The sequence below is a fragment of the Sciurus carolinensis genome, unplaced genomic scaffold (genome assembly GCF_902686445.1).
Source record: "Sciurus carolinensis unplaced genomic scaffold, mSciCar1.2, whole genome shotgun sequence".
Lineage (NCBI taxonomy): Eukaryota > Metazoa > Chordata > Mammalia > Rodentia > Sciuridae > Sciurus > Sciurus carolinensis.
In genome coordinates this window covers 406,096-413,456 of record NW_025920173.1, presented here as the reverse complement: position 1 = coordinate 413,456, position 7,361 = coordinate 406,096, and the positions used below count along the sequence as shown (strand labels likewise).

The following is a 7,361-nucleotide window of genomic DNA, read 5'->3' as shown; positions in this document are numbered from 1 at the left end:
CGTTTACAAGTTATTAAAATACTGTAAACCATTTTGTCACTAAACTTAAAAACCTAAAAAGATAAAATAAGAATATTTCTAGAAAAAAAAAAAATCCCTAACCAAAATTGACTGAAGAAATTGAAAGGTTGAAAGCACTTCACTCTCTAAAGATTAACATATTTGAAAATATGCTCAAAATAATTTTTTAAAAAATAAACAATTAGGAGTCGTGGGGCAGGTACGCGTGCTCGCAGCTCGCTCTTGGAGATCCCTGGTGGCGGGAGCCGGCTCCAGCGAGTGAGAAAGCGCTGTGCGGTGGGGCGGGGCGGGAGAAAGTGGCTGCCTGGAAGACATTGGCGTTTACGCGTGGCAGAGCGGAAGAGTTTTGCTTTTCATGTGCGCCTTCGAAAACTGCGCCTGCTGTTGACCCAGGGGTCTGCCCGGAGCCTCCCCTCCTCCGCCCGGGACCCCGCGCCGAGCTCGCCCGCCTGAGCCAACGTGGGCAAGGTGGGAAACGCGCCTGACCCGCGTACCGCATACGGAGCCGCCCCCCGAGTGCCCATGGCTATGCGGGTGCTGACCATGAGCGCCCGCCTGGGACCTGTGCCCCAGCCGCCGGCTCTGCAGGACGAGAGCCTGTGTTCGCGCAGCTCAAGCCGGTGCTGGGCGCCGCGAATCCAGCCCGCGATGCGGCGCTCTTTCCGGGCGAGGAGCTGAAGCACCCGCACCACCACCCACAAGCTCAACCAGCGCCCGTGCAGCCCCCGGCTCCCGCCGCCAGTCCGCGGCTGCCCTCAGAGGAGCTGGTCCAGACAAGATGTGAAATGGAGAAGCATCTGACACCTCAGCTTCCTCCCATTCCAATTATTCCAGAACATAAAAAGTATAGACGAGACAGTGCCTCAGTCGTAGACCAGTTCTTCCCTGACAGTGAAGGTTTACCTTACAGCATCAACATGAACGTCTTCCTCCCTGACATCACTCACCTGAGAATTGGCCTCTACAAATCCCAGAGACTGTGAGTAACACACACCAAGAAAGAACCTGTTACCATTTTTCAGCCACCAGAGTGAAACGACTGCCCCTCCTCCTCCGGCCCGACCCAGGCCTTCCCTAAGTTCACCAGTATATTCAGCTCCCACCAGACCTCAGCTCCAGAGGTGAACAATATTTTCATCAAACAAGAACTTGCTACACCAGATCTTCATCTTTCTGTCCCTCCCCAGCAGGGTCACCTGTACCAGCTACTGAATAAACCGGATCTAGACATACCCAGTTCTACAAACCAGACAGCACTAATGGACACCCTTAATGTTTCTATGTCAGCCGCCATGGCAGGCCTTAACACACACACCCACAGACTGCAATGAAACAATTCCAGGGCATGCCCCCTTGCAGGTACACAATGCCAAGTCACTTTCTTCCACAACAGGCCACTTACTTTCCCCTGTCACCACCAAGTTCAGAACCTGGAAGTTCCCATAGACAAGAAGAGATGCTCCAGAATTTAACCCCACCTCCATCCCATGCTGCTACAATTGCTTCCAAACTGGCAATTCACAATCCAAATTTACCTGACACTACCAGTTAATATGCAAAATATCCAACCTGTCAGATACAATAGAAGGAGTAACACGGATTTGGAGAAACACCGCATCCACTACTGCAATTATCCTGGTTGCACAAAAGTTTATACAAAGTCTTCTCATCTAAAAGCTCACCTGAGGACTCATACTGGTGAAAAGCCGTACAAGTGCACCTGGGAGGGCTGCGACTGGAGGTTCGCACGGTCGGACGAGTTGACCCGCCACTACCAGAAGCACACGGGCGCCAAGCCGTTTCAGTGCGGGGTGTGCAACCACAACTTCTCGCGCTCCGACCACCTGGCCCTGCACATGAAGAGACACCAGAACTGAGCCGCCATACGACGCTCTCCGCCGCCGCAGTCCGTTTGGCAACCTTTTAAAACTATAAACTTTACTATTCATATAAAAAAAAAAAAAGAAAGAAAGAAAGAAAGAAAGAAAAAAAAGAAAAGAAAAAAAAGAAAAAAAAACTGGAAATGTAGTATTTTGTATATTTGAGAAAACAGGGAATACATTGTATTAACACCAAAGTGTTTGGTCATTTTAAGAATCTGGAATGCTTGCTGTAATGTACACCGCTTAACTCAAGCAGAGCTCATCTCATGACAGGCAGTCACATTTCGACGTGGTCGTGGGCGGGGGTGGAGCGGGTGTGCGGGTGTTTTTACCTGGGCACCTGGGTTTGACATAATAGTGGTTAGAGAACAAATCACTTGGCAGGTACCAGGAAGAAGGATGGCTTGTATGTCAAGATTTTACTTGACAGACATCGTTTTTGTCATTATTTGGTAATCCCTTAGAGGTACACGCTGGACCTGGCAATTCACAAATAGCCATTGAACAAATGTGTTTTGTTTTGTTTTGTTTTAAATGAGTTGCCTATATTTGCTATTCAAAATTTCGTAAATATGCAAATCAGCTTTATAGGTTTATTACAAGTTTTTTAGGATTCTTTTGGGAAAAACCATACTTCTTTTGAAAATAACCATAAATACATTTACAGTTAGAATTTTTGATAAGATACCTCTCAAAACGTTACCAAATTCATTTCTCAGGGGGAAGGTATAATCATTCAAATGAACTTTTAGAAAAAGCAAATTTCATGCACTGACTAAAATAGGATTGTTTATTTTAAATATGAAAGATTTTTTTATGAATTGTAAACTGAAGAGCTTAAACATAGTTACAATATACAAAAGTTAAACCTCTTACAATAAACTAAACAGTATCATTTTTTAAAGGAAGGACAATACAATTTTCACATGACAGTGTTGAATTTATGATGCAGTTTTCACGTATGGAAATGTTGAATTTATGATGCAGTTTTCATATACCAAGGTGTTTGCTTGTGCAGTTCTGTTGGTTAAATAACAGTTTATGTGGATTTTGCATATAATACACAGTGAGAAACAGTAATTTTATCTAAATTACAGTGCAGTTTAGTTAATCTGTTGTTAATACTGACTCAGTGTCTGCCTTTAAATATCAATGATATGTTGAAAACTTAAGGAAGAAAGTGCTACATATATGCAATATAAAATAGTAATGTGATGCTGATGCTGTTAGCCAAAGGGCAGAAAAATAAGCAAAATGCCAAAAGGGGTCTTCATTGAAATGAAAATTTAATTTTGTTTTTAAAATATTTTTTATCTTTATTTATTTTGTGGTAATATAGTAAGCTTTTTTAGAAGAAAATTTTCATAACTTGATAAGTTATAGTTTTGTTTGTTAGAAAAGTTCTCTTAACGTGTAAATAGATGACAAAAGTTGTGAATAATTTTGTAAGAGGCTTCAAAATGTTTATACGTGGAGACATACGTGAAAAGCATAAATCAGTTGCTGTTTTGCTTCTTTCTCCCTCTTATTTTTGTATTGTGGTCATTTCCTATGCAAATAATGGAGCAAACAGCTGTATAGTTGTAGAATTTTTTGAAAGAATGAAATGTTTATATATTAACAACAAATTTTTTTGGAAAATAAAAAGTGCCTAAAAGATTTAAAAAATAAAATAAAAAATAAACAATTGGGCTGGTGTTGTGGCTCAGTGGTAGAGCACTTGCCTAGCATGTGTGAGGTACTGCTAGCACCATATAAAAGATAAATAAATAAATAAAATAAAGGTATTGAGTCAAAAAACACATTGTATCATTAAATAAATGAATAAACAGATAGACAATAGGCCCAGATGGTTTTCTTGCAATTCTCACCAAGGAAGAGATCAATTTATTCTCAGAGGAACTCTATGAGAGAATAGGGACAAGATGACACTGTTCAATCACTCAATGAGACTAGAGAGTCTCTAGACCCTGGTCTCTAGTCCAGGATCCAAAATGGAAAGCCATGGGCCAATCACCCTCATGGGCATGCACACAACCACACAAAACATAGTACCCTGAAGTCATTCAAAGAGATATTTTGCCACAACTCAGATGGGTCCAAAAAAGGCAGGGTTAATAAAATTTTTAAAATCTGATGATACTGTTTATCATACTACTAAATGTTAATATTGAAATCATGTGAGTATATCAATTGATATGTACAAATTTGGCAAACTTCAACACAGATTCACTTTTTTTTTAGAAAATAAGAGAAGATTTTATTACTGTTTTACTTCTTGACTAATTAATGATTGATAGAAGAAATATATAATTGCAAAGTCCTTCTTGCAATTAGAGACATTATAGTGTAGGCAAAAGTACAGATTCCATAGTAAGATAAAAATAGGTGTGGATGAAAAATTAATCTTAAGACTGAAAGGAAAATAACAACCTTTTATTCAATGCCTATTATGTGTAAAGCATAAGTTATGTGCTTTGTTTCTATTTATTCATTTAATCAAAAAAACATGTTAAATAGATATTAATAATGTCATTTTAGTGGTTAAAATACACCTCAAAGAAGTTAACTTATTACCTCTAAACCAATTAGTAAGCTAGAAAATAGTTAGACAACACAGATTCACTTTTTAATCATTTGGTAGGAGATTATGCAAAGTCAAAGCAAATATTAGATGTTAATTATTTTTATTATGGACATTTCTAAATACAGAGAAATACATATAATAAACTCCCAGGTACACAACTACTAGATATATTATAGACTTAAACATAAAGGGAAAAGCTAAAAATCTTCCAGAAAGTAACACAACAGAATATCTCCATGAATTTGACTTCCACAAAGATTTTTAAAGCAAAATGAGAAGAATCTGGACAGAAAAGCTCTCTGCCTGGGCTAAAGCCTTGACATGTTGGGAGCCACAGCAGGTGTGGATTTTATACACCAAAACCGCATTGATGGAGCAGAAAAGCAAGCCACTGAGACCTGACCAAGACTTTGTCAATGAGACAAAGACAGAAAACTAAGCAAGAAATTCAAATAGGCATTTTACAAAAGAATAGTCCAAATAGTAAGGATAGAAAAATTTCTCACTCTCATTAGTGAGCATAAGTTCAAATTAAAGCCCAATAAGTAGCCCACACACCAGGCAAAAGGGTCTAAGTTAGAAGAGTCAACGCCAACTGGGGGTGAGGATGCAGAGGAAGGGGAATGCTCACGTTTTGTGGAGAGGAGAGTCAATTGATTCGTTACTTCGAAAAACTGTTCTGCATTATCTATCAATTAAATACAGACACACAATGTGACCCAGCCATTTCATCCTGGCAGAGTCCCAACAGAAATGACTGCACATGTACACCAAAGAAGTATGTACACAAATGTCACAGTAGCAATGTCTGTGCAAACCGAGAGCCTACCGAAGGAGCATGCATAAACAAATGGTGCATACTCATTCTGTGGGTGTTTCAGTTTTGAAAAAGCAACAAATTTTAGCCATATTTATAGAATCAATGTGCTATGACTTTGAAATTAGCTTGGCTAAAAGCATTAACAGATATTTTTCAGAAGTATGAGTGGCTTGCATGATTGTACAGGTGTGAGATTGTCAATCAGATTTTTCCTGTTCACTTCTCCTCGTATGTTCTTTAATAAAACATGTTAAATAATGAGCACTTCTATTTAGATCCACACCCAAAGTCACTTTCAACTAGCTCAATTTGCTTTTCCTTTTTAAATCTTTAACTGTGGTAATGTACATGTAACATAAAATTCACCATTTTTTCCTTCTTTCTGTCTTTATTTATTGAAATTCACCATTTTAAACATTCTTAAGGGTGCATACATATCAGTGGCATTAAGTGCATTCAGATTGTTATGCAGCAATCACACCCTCCATCCCAGACTCTTCATCTGGCAGACCTGCAACTGTCCCCATTGAACACCTCCTCCTCGTTCTCTCCTCCTCCCAGTCCCTGGAAACCACCATCCTACATTTTGTATCTGAATATGACTACTACAGCCTTCATGTGAGTGACATCATGCAGTATGTGTCCTTCTGTGACTGGCTCAACCCACCAACTGTCATGTCTTGAGATTCATCCCTATTGCAACATGTGGAATGTCATTCCCTTTCCAGGCTAGGTAATACGCACTGTAGATCTGTAGCACGTTCTGCTTATTCTCTCATCCTTTGTTGGATACTTGAGTTGCTTCCACCTTTTGGTGATTGGGATGCTGCTGCTCTGAAGGTGGTTGTACCAAGACCTGTTTGAGACCCTGCTTTCAACATTTTTGCGTGTGCTCACAAGTGGAATTGTTAGATTGTATGGTAATTCTCTTTGACGTTTTCAGAAATCATATTGTTTTCCATAGAAGCTAAACGATTTTTGTTTCTTTTGATATAGGATTGACAATTTCTCAAGAGTGCCATGAGCATCACTATCATCACCATCATTACCACCACCATGACAGGAAACAATTTTTACTATTTCAATTGCCCTTATCTTTACTTCATTCATTGCAGTTTACTCAGCCGTATGTAAAATGTCTGCCACTTATTTAGAATGGCAACACTTATCAAAAATTTGACTTTCTTTGGACATATTCCATCATTAATCATCTTCAAATGAGTTGTGCAGAACAGAAATGAACACTTCCTGTAATAAATCACAGTATGGTAGAAGAGCTATTTCCCACTGCTTGCCTAACCCTGCTAAAAAACAGTCAGATGCAAAAATCTTGGCAAAGTCCAGGCATTATCAGATAAAAACACAGTCCTATGGTTGCTAAATTCAGTTAGTCCTCAACATGCGCTTTTTTTTTTTTTTTTTTTTATTGTGAACAAATGGGATACATGTTCTTTCTCTGTTTGTACATAGAGTAAAGGCATACCATTTGTGTAATCATACATTTACATAGGGTGATGTTGGTTGATTCATTCTGTTATTTTTTCCCCTTCCCCCCACCCCTCCCATCTCTCTTTTCCCTCTATACAGTCCTTCCTTCCCCCATTCTTGCCCCCCTCCCTAACCCTCACTCTAACCCTAAAACTAACCCCTCCCACGCCCCATTATGTATCATCATCCACTTATCAGCGAGATCATTCTTCCTTTGGTTTTTTGAGATTGGCTTATCTCACTTAGCATGATATTCTCCAATTTCGTCCATTTGCTTGCAAATGCCTTTGTTTCATTGTTGCCTAAAAAAGTTCAGAAAACATTTGTAAAATCAAAGTATAGCAAAGGGAGCCTAGAATATGTTGAAAGGAATTTTACCATATTTGTGAAAAAATTAAGAATTAGAAAGCATAAGATCATTTTATAGAACTTTAGTTTCCTTGAAAATGACAACTTTGAAGGTCTGAATTTGGGAAGGGGGCTACAAAAAGATGATGCCTGCTTACCGGTTGCATAAACGCTGTGTTCACCTGCTGTGTAGTAGGAACCTCAGCAGCTTCAC

At 39.3% G+C, this 7,361-nt stretch overlaps 1 pseudogene; it reads left to right on the top strand.

Moving 5' to 3' along the window:
* The first annotated feature begins 543 nt into the window (after nt 1-543).
* On the top strand, nt 544-1,898 carry LOC124974767 (Krueppel-like factor 5; annotated as a pseudogene).
* The last annotated feature ends 5,463 nt before the right edge of the window (nt 1,899-7,361 follow it).